We start from the raw sequence: 15,226 nt of genomic DNA, 5'->3' as shown, positions 1-15,226 counted from the left end.
GAGAGCAGAGTCCAGTACAAGTTTAATTTAATTTTCTTTAAATTTGTGATCCTAAAAAGTTAGGCAAGCTTATTTGTATTTTGTAAAGTATATATTGATATTGAATATGCTTATGGGGAACTTACAATGCACGGCACTAGTTAACAATGCTTTTCTATGAAATTTATTAACCCTTGGTACCATATATAGATGGCTAACTGCACCAGAGACTGTGTGTTCACTACACTTTCTCATTTCATCCTCACAAAATTCGCTTTACAGAGGAGAAAACTGAGGCTCAAAGAGGCAAAAGTCACATGGTCCAGGTTGCACAAACAGGAAGCAGCACCACTGGAATTTGAACCTAGATCTGAATGCTCTGAACCAGAGCTCCTTCTTGGACTCATTATGGAATTTTTAATTTTGGACATATCACTTGTCATGTCTCAAAAGTGTAATGTCAGAGGGAAAAGCACAAATTGATATAAATTGGATACAGCTATTGCCTTCAAGGAGATTATAGGCTAATTGGAGAATTAATATATATAAACATGTAGACATATTAGATAAATATGCATATACGAAGATACAAATTGTAAGTCTGAGCTGAGGGGCCCATGATTGTGCTAATGAATTTGAGACATTTATCTTCCATCCTGTATAAATTTACAGGTTCTCTCATGGCAGAGACTACAGGCATATTCTGTTCTCTGCAAGAGCACAGATTCCTGGATTCAAGGGCATGAGGTTGAATACCTCCAGTATAACATCCTTATGAATGGAGTTGTATTTCAAGTATGGTAACATATTACCAACTGTGACAGTGTGGATCTTTTGAGAAGCCAAGGCAGAATGCGACATGCAAGATTTGGGGGAGGTTAAACTTTTATCCTGGGGAAAGGGGACAGGAACTGTAATAAGCAGGGCAAGATCTCTGATCACATGTCTGGTCTGATACCTGTGAACAGACCGAGGAACGGGAAGTTGGGTAAGAAGGCTCCCGGCTTGCAGGGCAGTTCTGAGAAATTATCAGGTCAGAGGAAGAAGCTCTGAGTCTCAGGGAGAGGGTCCGCACTAATGTCCTCACCATACTCAGCCGCTGGTGGGAGCAGCCAGGGAATGCATGGTCTTGGAGTTCACAGTGGGAGCAGCTAGGGAAGCCTGTCAACTCTGCTCCAAGCAGTAGGCTCTTCTCTTGAAGGAGACCTGAGCTGCACGTATCCATGGTTGCCACATCTTAGAATCCAGCATGCAACAAGGACCTATCAAATGATGCTTTTAGTGCCCCAGCATACTTGACAGTTCTTCTGATGGCAGGTGAGTAGGCCTGAAGCATGACCCTGCTATCTATTTGAGGCTAGACCACTCAACCTGCTATAATACATGGTGTGTGTGTGTGTGTGTGTGTGTGTGTGTGTGTGTATGTTTTATTTTGAGAGAAGAGTGGGGGAGGGTCAGAGAGAGAGGGCAAGCAGGCTCTGCACTGTCAGCACAGAGCCGGACATGAGGTTCAAACTCATGAGCCGTGAGATCATGACCTGAGATGAAATCAAGAGTTGGGCACTTAACCAACCTAGCCACCCAGGGGCACCTATATAGTGTGTGTTTTAATCATGAGAAGAATCCTGTGTTTGTCCTTTGGGAAATACTCAAACTCTTTTCTGAGCATCAAAAGGTATTTGGTGGCAAAACAGGATGTTATTGGCACAAGAGAGGCGTGAAGGAAGAAACGAAGGGAAGTAAAGGCTGTGGGGTGCTAGTGCTCACTGGCCAAGAGGGTGATTAAGCACTTTACTGGCTGACCTCTACCTTAAGGAACCGGCTCGTTCAGACCTAGATGGAGCCTGCCTGGTGTCTTCTCTACACATTGTCATATGCAAACGTTTACCTTTATTGATGACCTATGGATAACACACCTTTTTTTCTAGATCCATGAACCCGGTGAGATATTAGAAGCCATCCCCTTCCTAGATGCCATTATGAATGACCACCCACACTTGTAAAGAGTCTGCAGTTTGCAGACACATTGACATTATTTTGAATAGGTGGAACTTGTGAGACGAGATATATGTACATCATATGTATGTGACGGCTAAATTTTGTTCAACAGTCAATGCTGGACAATGATCACAGGGTGTCACAGTGAATATTGTATTTAATCAGTTCAGCAGCACTTTGCAGTGCCATTATTCCTCCCATTTTACAGTTCAGGAAACTAATAATCCGATTAAGGGACTCACCTAAGATCAAACAGCTAGCAAGAGAAAGAATAGGCTAGTGTTATTCAGCTACCATTTACTTAATAATTTCTAACTGCTACACACTAGTAAGCTCTTTGGATGGATGGATGGATGGATGGATGGATGGATGGATGGATGGATGGAGACAGTCTGTATATATAATATGTAGTCTCTCTCTGTCTCCTTATCTCTTTGCTAGCTGTTTGATCTTAGGCGATTCCCTTAATCAGATTATTAGTTTCCTGAACTGTAAAATGGGAGGAATAATGGTACTGCAAAGTGCTGCTGAATTGATTAAATACGATATTCACTGTGACACCCTGGGATCATTGTCCAGCATTAACTGTTGAACAAAATTTAGCCGTCACATACATATGATGTGCATATATCTTGTCTCACAAGTCCCACCTATTCAAAATAATGTATCAATTATTCCTCAAAACCGATGGCTTGGGGTCTAGTGTGCCATCACACTCAGAGAGACTAAGTAACTTGCCAAAGGTCAAACAGCAAATAAATTGTTAGCAAAAATCCAAACCAGAACTCTTTTCACTCCAGAACTAACATTCATGGGGCGCCTGGGTGGTTCACCTGGTTAAGCGTCTGACTTTAACTCAGGTCATGATCGCATGGGTCAAGAGTTCAAGCCCTGCTCGGGCTCTATGCTAACAGCTCAGAGCCTGGAGCCTGTTTTGGATTCTGTGTCTCTCTCCTTCTCTGCCCCTCCCCCAGTCATACTTTGTGTCTCTCTCTCTCTCACACACACACACACACACAAATAAACATTAAAAAAATTTTAATAAAAAAATTTTTAAAAATCAACATTTATTCTACCGCATGGCGGTACCAAATTTCATAAGTAATTTGTGAGTTCTCAGCCACTACACAGGGTAGTGAATCAATGTCTACACAGATATTTAGCAAAGAAAATGGAGCTTCTAAAGAGAAATTGATGCTGTGAAGTTATCCAGGTGGCTATCATTTTTAAGTCTAAAACATTCTCACATCTGGCACCTGAGTGGCTCAGTGGGTTAAGCATCTGACTACTGATTTCCACTCAGGCCATGATCTCACAGTTTCCTGAGTTCGAGTCCCACATCGAGCTCGGCGTTAACTCTGCAGGGCCTGCTGGGGATTCCTTCTCTCCCTCTCCCTTTCTCTCTCTCTGCCCCTCCCCAGCTCACACTCTCTTGTCTCTCTCAAAACAAACAAACAAACAAATAAATAAATAAATAAATAAATATGATTTAAAACATCCTCACAATCCTGATAGTTCAGTAGATGCTGTCATATAACAAAATCTGAGTCTTCGCAATTTAGCCTGGGAAAAGTTTAAATCTACAGAAAGTTTATCAAAATCATGTTTTCTTGTAATTCACTTCCCTAAAAACTAAGAAATAATGTTCAGTATCATGAAATTTGGGGGAAGATGTCCCTGAATAAACCACGAAATTATTGACAAAACCCAAAATCATTAGACATGAACTGGTCAATTGTTCTTATTTATGAACTTTGGTTCACTGAGATATGATTGAATACATTCACTGAATTCAATTCAACAAATATTTATTGAGCACTTACTACATAAAATCTGTGGCCAAAACCTGGGAGAAAGAAGTTCCAAGATTGATATGGCAGAGCCCCTGACCTCAAGGAACTCTGCAGTTTTATACAGGAGAAAAGCTATGCACAAATGGAAACAAAAGAAGGCAGAATCTGAAAGGTGCCAAAATACCAGTCACCCACAATGTATTCTAGGAACACAGAAGACAGACATGAGTTCTTACTAGAGGAATCATAGGTTTCAAGGATTTAAGCCCAACTCCTGGTACCAAAATCTATATTAATTATCAATTACTATATAACACATAGCCCCCCAAACGTCATGGCTTAAGCAACATTTATCATCTCAACAGTTTCTGTCACACTTCCTGGTGGAGCTTGGCTGGGTGCCCCTACCTCAAGATTTCTCACAAGGTTGCCATCAAAGGGTCATCTGGGGTGCAGTGTCTTCTGAAGGCTCGTCTGGGAGACAGTCTGCGGACATTCATGCCAGGATTCAGTTCCTCTCAATCTACTATTATCTGATCTAAATCTACTATTATCTGATCCTTCCTGGCCATCAACTGAAGGCCTTCCTCAGATCCTTGCTATCAGAGCCTTGCCATAGAATAGCTCCCAGGATGGCAGCTGGCTTCCCTCAGAGTGAAAGAAGAGAGCAAGAATGAACAAGATCTAAATCACAGTCTTCCCACAATTTAATCTCACAAGTGACATCTCATCCTTTCTGCTATACTATGTTCATTAGAAATGAGTCACTCGGTCCAGCCCACACTCAGTGGGAGCCATGAATGCCAAGAGGCAAGATCACGGGGCCATCTCTGAGGCCGCATGCCAGAGTATACCTTTAAAGGATAGATAGAATTTCAAGTGGTAGAAATGCAAAGAGTTGAGGAGCACAGGTTTCAGGAAGAGAATGCACGCATACGTGGAAGGGAGTACATATAGAGCTTTGCTTCAGAAGAGCAGGTAGCCACTCCAGTGTAGTGAAAACCTGAATGCATGATGCGTATGAGAAAAGAAGTCTTTATAAAGTAGGTCAGAGTTAAAGATTGTCATGCTAACAAGTTAGAGCTTTCTTATTTTAAGTTTGGCAAATTTTTTATTCTTTTTCAACTTCACGGTAACAGAATCAGGTATGCCTCCAGAAACATAGTCCGGAGGTCCCGCGGAAGACAGACTCGAAGTACAAGACGTGGTGTGGACTCAAAGGATACTTTAAGAAAGCTACCCTGAAAGACAAAGAGAGACTCTTAAGGCTCAGACTTGAACAGGGGCAGTAGGAGGGGGAGAGGAGGGCTCTACTGTGACAGCATAGCTATGCTTTACTGTGCATTTCCTAGAAAGAACATTTTTTCAACTTCTGATTCTCAAAATACCTAATATTATATGGATTTTCAAAGGTTTTTCAGTTTCTATTATTCTTTCCCCTAACTCTTTCATGCCTTGCTGCAGGGCAACTGTTACCTATTGAATGTCATGCTAGCAAAAACATTTGATCTGAACCTTGCCCATTTGGCCCCTGCTGCCTCAAAGAAGGAAACATATGACCTGTCTTTGATCACACTTTTTTCCTAAAATGAAAACATCCTCCAATATGTGATTCTTATAAAAGGTGAGTGTTAAAATTCTGGGATAAACCACATTTAAGCCCAGGGACTCAGTTAAAGTTAATGAAAACATACTGGGATGAGAGAAGCTGTTGCAAGCCTTCATGGATATTTAATTCTTTTGCAAACATCAGAAAACCTGTCCAGCCTCAACATAGACAAAAGCTGGAATGAGTGCTCAATTAGTAGCAGTTTCTCAGCATTTTGTCCAATTATCTAATAAAGAAAACGAGAACCTCGGTACATAAATTTGTTCCATTATGGAAGTAACCTTCAGTGAGTAAGCCAGTCAGCTTTATTATTCAAATCATCAGTGTGATGCTTGTAAAATGAAACAAAGGCAGCTCTTTAATGATAAATATTACAATACAGCTACTTTTCACATGTCCCCCCCCACACACATTGTGAACCATTCGCCGAAGTATAAATAAGAGACAACCAAGTGACAATTCAGATACAAGAAAAATAGACAAAACCCAAAACAAAATGGATTATCCAGTTACCACTCTGACATTATTGCCGCTTTTAGGGAACAGCTGACTTTAGTCATCTGTTTCCATCATCTGCTCTATTTTCTTTTACAGACTTTTGCAGAACTTTCCACAAGAGCTGCTGGGTAAAAATCAGAGATAGATAAAAGTCTAGAAGCAATCCTTCAAGTTAGTCCCCCTTCTCTCTTTAATTTCAAGGAGGGATGCAGTTCTTAGGAGGGTCCATTCTTTGACAGATCATTCTGAGGCAGAGACATGGGACTCTAGGGCATCAACAAGGTCATTGCCACGTTCACCCCCGTGCTGCAGGCTGAGAGCAAACGGATGAAGTCCCAGAAACAGTTTAAGAGATAAGCTGGGAGGACTTAAGCCAGGGTCAGGGCTTCTGGAAATTTAAAAGCAGACACATATCACCAGAAGAATTACCATTAGCACTACTCACATACATTCTTGTATTGGCTCCTTACCTTTGGACACATTTTTTTCCCTCTTGAACACAAAGAACAAGCTGTACACATGCCAGCAGCTTCCCAGAGACAGATTTGCCTGATTTGGACAGATACCTTTCACAGAATCCCTATCACCTTTGCAAACTCCTGGCTTCCAGCTCCCACACGTCTCACTGATTCTCCCTGACTCACACCCAAAAAACCCCTCGTATTCCAGACATCATAATAAAAATCATGCACATCCATTTTCAGTAGCACCTGGTAGAAGAACTTCTTCTTTTTTAAATGGTTTTTTAAAGTTTATTTATTTTTGAGAGACAGAGACAGAGCACAAGTGGGGGAGAGGCAGAGAGGGAGACAGAATCTGAAGCAGGCTCCAGGATCTGAGCTGTCAGCACAGAGCCCGACGCGGGGCTCGAACCCATGGACCGCGAGATCATGACCTGAGCCGAAGTCGGAGGCTTAACTGACTGAGCCACCCAGGTGCCCCGAAGACCTCCTTCTCAATTGCAAAGAGCATTTGACTTTCCCCAAGATCCTCAAGATCTTCCGTATACCTGGCCTCAGCTTTCCTTATACCAACTTTTTTTTTTTTAATTTTTTTTTTCAACGTTTATTTATTTTTGGGACAGAGAGAGACAGAGCATGAACAGGCGAGGGGCAGAGAGAGAGGGAGACACAGAAACGGAAACAGGCTCCAGGCTCTGAGCCATCAGCCCAGAGCCCGACGCAGGGCTGGAACTCACGGACTGCGAGATCGTGACCTGGCTGAAGTCGGACGCTTAACCGACTGCGCCACCCAGGCGCCCCTATACCAACATTTTTAAATCTCCCTCCTTTTTTATTTATAAATACCTCCCTGAGCACGTTCTAAGTAACATTACCCTAAGAGACTCAGCAAATGCCACACAAATGGCATGGTCCCTGAAACTGCAATATCTATTCGGAATCTCACAACACAAGTTGCCTTCCAGTGACAGTGAAACAGTCATCCTGCTTAAAAAATGCTATGCTATTAACTGCCAAATAACATTATTTTCAGCAATGCACCCACAAATTTTCTGACAAGCTAGTATCTCACATTCACTCACACTAGCCTAACGGATGCTGCAACGACTGGGCAGGATTTTTAAGATGTGGCATAATTTCCCTAGATTTTGGAGTGAATCCACACCCTGGCATCACAGATGTCTATGACCCCCAGCTTTGAGAAAGACACATGTGATTTAGTTTCGGCTATTTTCAGGTGAAGGACGGCACTCCGTGGACTCCCCACTCTCCATCATATGAAAAGGATGCTAACTATATTTGTTTTTATCTAGTCTATGAATCTGGTCACCTTAAGAGATAAAATACAGAACCAAGAATCAGAGTCATGTGCAATGGCTCCCTTACTGAATTCTCTAACTCACCATCATGCAGACTTTTCCAGAAAGCATATGCCACCTTGTTTGTAAGCCACACTTCAGTTAACGTATGATCCTCCTTCAAAATGTTGTCAGGTAATTCTATTCTCTAGCAAAGTAGTTGAAATAATAAAGATAGTTACTCACACTTGAAGGATTTTCCTCAAGGGCAATCATCTTAACAAGGATTTTTTTTCAAAATTAGCTAATCTGCAGTTCTATTAAAACATTGTGACTCTAGCCCTGCTCTCCTCACCCCAGAAAAAGAAGAGTAAAGACAGGTTCCCATTAAAGAAAAAGCTTAAAAGGCTAAAAAAATCCCAACAAATTCTCAAATATTCCAAAATGACATAAAGGTACAAATACACATTTGGTCCTCACTACATATCAACCTAAGATTGTGATTTAACTAATTATCCCGACATTTCTAATATAGACAATTGTTTCAAAAAGTTTTGTACAGAGTGGGCATTTAATAAAGCTTCCTTGAAAAGTCCCCTGGTTAGAAATATACCTGCTCAAGATGGATTATTTTTCATCAGATGACGATTGGTAGTTGGGAGCTGAATATACAGTTGGCACTGGTCACAGATAGGTGTTCTCTTTTCACAAGAAATATTCTTTAGGCATTAATGAATTTCAATTGGGGTTTTTTTGTTGCAATTTAACATTTTAGGTTAGTTTTTGCATGGAATAACATCTTAATTGGTGTTCCGATACATGCTGTGAACATCATTCATGAAGACCAGGATAGAGGGCCACTCATACTGTTCCATGTAACAGAGAGTGTTTTCAACTTTTTTTCTCTTCTACTGAAATAGCATGTATCTTATTTTTCATGGCATTGGCTAATATAAACTGGGGCCTGTCGTGTGCCAAGATCGTTGGATTTATTCTCTTTAATCTTCACAAGGTGGTATTATTGTCCTTAATTTTACAGATGAGAAAGCTGAGGCTCAGGCAACGAGTAGGGAGCTGTGCTGGGATTCGGTCCCATCTGGTCACACAGCTCACGCTCCCTCTTCTATTCCACTCTGCCTACATGAAGAACACTTTAAAACTCAATCAGGCCTTTAAAGAAAGGGAAGTAGAATAGTGCCAAAGATTACATTTCCCTATACTTATCTGCAAAGAACCTCAGAGTTAGCCAAAGTTTTTTCATCCCTTTTGCTGAGTTAAGTCCAAATGAATTCTGTGCAGCAAGCAGGTGACGACGCAAACATACACATAAATATACACTGACACACATATCCATAGAAGTAAATTTTCAGAAGTAATAAATAACTGAATAAATAGATGTGTTATAGCACCAGCAAGTGATTTTCAAGTACATACAGAGTACTCAGTACTGTGCTAGGTACATGGCAATTAAGACCAGATGTAGACATCCCAACGTGAAGCTGATAACATTGACAGGGACACGAAAAAATCAAAGGACATGCAGGCACATATGCAACTTTATCTTGAGCAAACAGTAATCTTGAGGAAAGGGCAAAATCATAGGACACGGGAATTTCGTGGCTTTAGTAACAGATACAGTATAAATCGCAGATTGTGCATCTTTGAACTTTGTTGAGCAATTTTAAAAAATCACATTATTTCCAGGTATGTGGGAAAGATTTGGAGCGAGGGGTGCAATTTTCAAGCGTTCTTTAAATGAGAGGAGTGAGGCACTCTAAGCTCTTGAGGGAGACAGGTAGAAAGTACATTCTGAATGAAGACACTGAAGTTAGTGGGTTGAACAGACAAAGTGGGTGGTGAGGAAGTCTGCCTGCGAAGAAGTGGAGGAGGCATTTATTATAAGCAAAGGATATGTCAAAATTACCCTTTTTAAATAGATGAATTAATGTCTAAACCCATAAAGGATCCAATTTACTGAAAATTATTGAGTCCCTTATGGAAAGCCAATAGTGATTACAACCGAGAGAGCTGTCGTTCTATAGCCTGGTACGTATGTGCCATATGTGTTTATCTTTTTCACTAGCCTACTTACATGCGATAAGACTACAGCAGCTTTCAAGATGAACATTTGACAAGCCAGCTCACCGCCGACTGACACCTCCATTTCAGCTGGCCTGACATATATAAAAAGAAATTGAATGTTTATCCGTGTGCTTTCCGGATTTGACATATGTGCCATATAAGAGTCACAGAAGGAAACTTCAGAAAAGAAATCAGGGAATGAACTTGTCAGTTTATTAATCAAAGTTTACCTGCTTCACATTACACAGAGACAAATTAAGCTGGCTACTACGGTACTTCGAAAACATCTGCTAACAAAGTCAGAAGTAATGATAAACAAACGAGTTCCCTTTGTGGTTGATTTTCATCCAGCTGCATTTAATTATAATAACGCTATCAAAGAGAGCTTCCCATTAGCTGCTAATTCAGAATGACTTCAGAAGAAACTCCCAGAGCCCCCAGTGATATCCTTCCAACTCTGGCAACTTCCTCATCTCTGCCAGTGTTTGTGAAGAGACATATTAAAGAAGTTTGGTTATCAGTCCCGGCTGTTATTGACAGCCAAGATGGTATGCAGCGGTTTTTTGGGGTTTTTTCTTCCCCCAAGACTATCTTTGCAATAACGTGACCAATTAAACTTTAAAAATGACAACGTTTATGACATCCGTAGTGTGGTCCGACTTTAGCATAAGATAATGAACTACCTCTTATTGAGGAAGGGAAAATCTTATTTTAATGCATATTTCAAGTAAAATGCAACCTCGGTCCTGTTATTTATTGATCTATAAACACCACAGCTAAAAATGAAAGTGACACTGGTTTTTCAAATTCAGTTAGATTGGTTTTTAAATAAAGAAATATCCGAAGCCTCTCACAAGAACACTATTTCTATCCAACCTGGTGAGGAATCCCCATCAAACCTTACTTATTGATCAGCATTGGTTCGTACACATTCCCGAGTATATATTCTTCCTTTGAAAGTTCCCAGCTTGAGGCAGGAGGGTGGAAATACCAAGGTAGCGCCTCTCTTTCTCAGGCTTTTCGAGTATAAGCATGAGCGATTCCTCGCCCAAATCTGGCGTCTGGCCGGCCAGGAAGCAAACGCAGAGTCAAGAGCTTTCATGTGCCAACAAGGCTCAGCTGTCTACGTGCCTTTGCCTCCCCAGCCTGAGAGCATACTGCATCTCATTTATTTGTCTTGGGGTGACCTGGTGAGGTACAGTTAAAAGTGGACACGTACAATTTGGGAAATGGTCCACATTGATTCGGTACTAACCTCTTTGACAAAGCACCAAGCCACAAGTAGAGACGTTTCATGAAGAAAATCATAAATGCGAAGTAACCCAGATTGGGAATGGTAGGCATTTGCCAGCATTGGATCTGGCCAAGCTCCAAGGACCCATGTCATAATATATTTTCCTAACACCTGCAAGAACTTATTCAATTACAAAGGGTACACAAGATTAGGAGAGAATGGAAGAAATTTCTGTTCATCGAAAATGTTGGTACCTTTGGAGGGTTTTGTTTGCGTGGTTGTTTGTCTCTTTCTTTTCCAAGGAAGAACACAAAATATCTCTAAGTTAAACGAATTTGTAAACTTCTGAGCCTCCTTTGCTATGTCAAACCCTCAAGAAGCCAGTATTGCTTATGAGAGTTTCTTGACTTATCAGAAGGAAAAATGGAAGTGAGAGAGGACACCATCGCTTTTAAGTGTGCTTCGTGGAAACTTACTTCCAGTCACCCGTCGGAGTAAGCATATGACATTAATTTCATCCTTGGCACAAAGATCAAATGATGTTGCCAATGTCATTGTTCTGTTTATAACAATATTTGTGATGAACACTGCCCTCCTCCAATTGGCTTGAGAACAAGCATTATTCTTCTGTGTTGGTTTCACAAAGCTGGGGTATGTCCTATTTCAAAAAGAATGTGCAGGCAGGAGCATGGCTTTTGGTGGTAGTCGATCAAACTAAGGATTTTCCAAATGTTGTTTTGCCGGAAGTGCATCAATGCCTACAGCCATTCTTCTACTCTAAAATTCTCCAGGCTGAGAGCCTGAGCAAATGTAGGCACGGGACAATCTTTTCAAATCAGACTTCTTCTCATATCTCTTTCCCTTTCTCTCAGCTAACCAGACTAATTTGCAGTGGGATAAACATTTGGGGGCATGGAAGCCTCTCGGGTATAAATCTTAATACCTTCCAGTAGAAAGGGTCTTCTAAGTAAGCTGGCACGTCAGTTCAATCTCTCTAATTATCAAATTCATTGCCTTAATTTTAAAGAGTATTTAGGGGGCATCTGGGTGGCTTAGCATCCGACTTCGGCTCAGGTCATGATCTCACAGTTTGTGGGTTCGAGTGTGCGTCGGGCTCTGTGCTGACAGCCTGGAGCCTGCTTCACATATTGTGTGTGTCTCTCTCTCTGCCCCTCCCCTGCTCATGCTCTCTCTCTCTCTCTCTCTCTCTCTCTCTCTCTCTCAAAAATAAATAAACATTTTAAAATGTTTTTTTAAAAATAAAAATAAATAAAGAGTATTTGGTACTGGACCTCATATTCTCCTCGATAGTATATATCTATCTATATAGGCTATTCTTACAGCTCATATAAATCCCTGAGTATGCAAATATACTCATAAATTCCATTTTAGAACATTAATAAAACCCTTAGGATTGTACCATTATATAAATACATAACTGAAAAAAAAAGTTCACACAATTGTCAGAAAGCTCCAGCAGGCAAAAAGCAAATAAACAAAAAACAAAACAAAACAAAACAAAAAAAAACCCTTCAGTACATTTGCAGACCCAGGATGGTGAGTGGGTCAACCTGTGACCCTGACCTTTCCATGCCTCAGGTTCTATATCTTTAGCTCAGGAATTACACTTGCTTTAATCTCATTCTTGCTTTTTTTTAATATAAACCGAGAAAATTGACTGAAAAGTACATCTTACTCTTCGCAGATAAGGAAATGGCCATTATAAAACATAGACTGTGAATACAGAAACAAATGGGATAGGTGGTCCACACCGGAAGTCTTGTACTTCTATTACGCGAATCTGTAAATGTCTAGAGTCAGTTACAGGTGCTTCCGGGGAAGCAGAAATTGCAGCCACTATCCCTTAGGCTCAACACCTCATTCAGCCACATGGCTCCAGTTTTTTCTCCTTTTTATATTGCAACTCTGAACATGAATCTATTTGGGAAAAATGTTTACTGCTTAAAAAAAAATAAAGTCTACTCATGGAGTTATACTCATTTTACAGGGAAAATAAAAGGAAACTCAGGCATAAGTGCCTTGCCTGTATTCGGTATTTATCAGAAAGAAGAAAATAAGAAAGTTAAAAAGATTACTATGTCTTCTGTCTCCAAGTTCAATGTCACCTGTTTTGTGGTAGTTATCAAGAAAAAAAATGATGATTTCTTATTATGTTTGACACCACAGCTACATTTTATTACTACCTATCATCTTATCTTTCTCTAATTGTTGGCCATTGCCAACCATTCTGCAACTGTTGTAAATTGTTTTCTTGACTTCACAGCATTCCAATGTATTTCTAGTCAATCTGTTTCTGGACATCACAAAATGGTAAGGTTGCAAGTTGCTCTGAGAGAATTGAGAACAATTTATTTAACTTATTTGGCATGTTGCTTAAACGTCAATATGTAAATGTGATTGCTTAATAAATACCACTTATTGATGTTGACTTCATCTGCCATGTCTTTTGCAGCTTAAAAATCAGGCTCAAAATTATTCTAAATTGTGAACTTACTTTCAAAGTAATATTCAGCCAACACATACTTTCTAAATACTTCCTCTATATGTATAAGTAACCACTAACCATCTTGATTTTCACATGGCAATATGGGAAACATAGGTGCACAATTATATGTAGGTGTGAATATCGACATGTTATCGAAGTTCAAAGGAAAAGAGATATCTTTCCAACCAGTCAGGTAAATACATTTTGTAGAAGTAGTGGCTTTATAGCTGTCCCAGAAGAATGGATGGGAATTTTCTAGTATCCAAAACATCTCAAGTCTCCATCTCCCATTTTTTCTTTAAAACTTCTGCAAGATCTGGTGTTCCCATTTCTTATCCTTTTGGCCTCTGCTTGCCATCTGTCTCTCTCCCTTTTAGACTGATGCCTCATCTAGACTGAATAGCAGGCTTTCAATTTTAGTTTCACTCGTGGACATGGTCTGCCAGATCACCATGAATTTGTGTTCCTCTGCCTGTAGGCCAGTACACTCCCTATTCATGCCAAGCCCAAGTCCTTCAGCCCACCTGCCTAGTGCCTTGTTCTTCAAATATTTGAGAGAAAGAATGATATAAGAAATAGGCAAATATATTCAGAATGATTTCAATGAGAAATTCTTTATTTTTTCCATTAATCACTCCATCTAACAATACTCTGTAATCTTTCCTTCTCTGTCCTTTGAAGAAAACTCCCAAGACTTTGGATTCCCTTCAGTATTTAAAATATAGTCTAGATCAGGGTTCCTGGGTGGCTCAGTCAGTTAAGCCTCTGAGTCTTGATTTTGGCTCAGGTCATGATCTCACAGTTCATGGGATCCAGCCCAACATCAGGCTCTGCACGGGATTCTCTCTCTCTCTCTCTCTCTCTCTCTCTCTCTCTCTCTCTCTCTTCCCCTCCCCCCACTCTCAAAATAAATAAACTTTAAAAATATCTGTATCTATATAGATATATAGATATGGATAGATATATAGATATAGATATTCTAGAACGTCTGTGATGACATTCCTGCAATAGAGAAGGATAGCATAGTTTGTTGTTTTATTACCCCCCTCTCCTTTTTTTTCATTTTCACTGCTTCTTTTCCTTTCTGCGGTTTCCAGGTTTCCCTTGCATCACAACATTGAATTTGTTGTGGGTTCTTCAGGGCTGCCATCTCCCAGAAGTTTCCTAAGATGGATGATACATTCTACAGCTGACTTCTTCTCTCTCTCATCTCCTGCTCCTGAGTCTGCATGACAGTTTCTTACTGGCGCAGTTCCCACGACACAGGAAATCTCTGAAGCTTCCACTTGATCCATGGGATACTCACACACCCTTGTCATGGAAAACACTGATGGTGCAGACTTCCCTGATGGCTCTGTCTCTTCTTCCTCTGTGTTACAGATGCTCTATTTCTCTCTCAGAATTCTGTTTGAATAATTTTAAGCAAACTCTATGAGTTATACATGTGTAACTCCCTTTCAAAACTTTTACTTTTCTCCACTCTGATGTCTGTGCCAGCAGTGGCCTCATGAACTTCTAGGGCTCAGCAAGCTTTCATCAGGAATGGAAGATGTCAGTCTTTCTTTTTGGTACATACTTTAATGTTTATGAGAAATTTCTCCATGGTCCTCAGTAGGTTTGGAAGGACAGGGAGAAGAGAAATCAAAATGTTCTCCCTCGATGCCTATACCTTATCACTCATTGAATGCATTCCAATATCTACTCATCTGCATACATCAGCAGGATGATGAGGGGAGCTGCCCTTTTTGGGAATATAGGGCCACTTGTT

Source organism: Felis catus, chromosome C1 (genome assembly GCF_018350175.1).
Source record: "Felis catus isolate Fca126 chromosome C1, F.catus_Fca126_mat1.0, whole genome shotgun sequence".
Classification (NCBI taxonomy): Eukaryota; Metazoa; Chordata; class Mammalia; order Carnivora; family Felidae; genus Felis; species Felis catus.
This window is presented reverse-complemented; position numbering follows the sequence as displayed.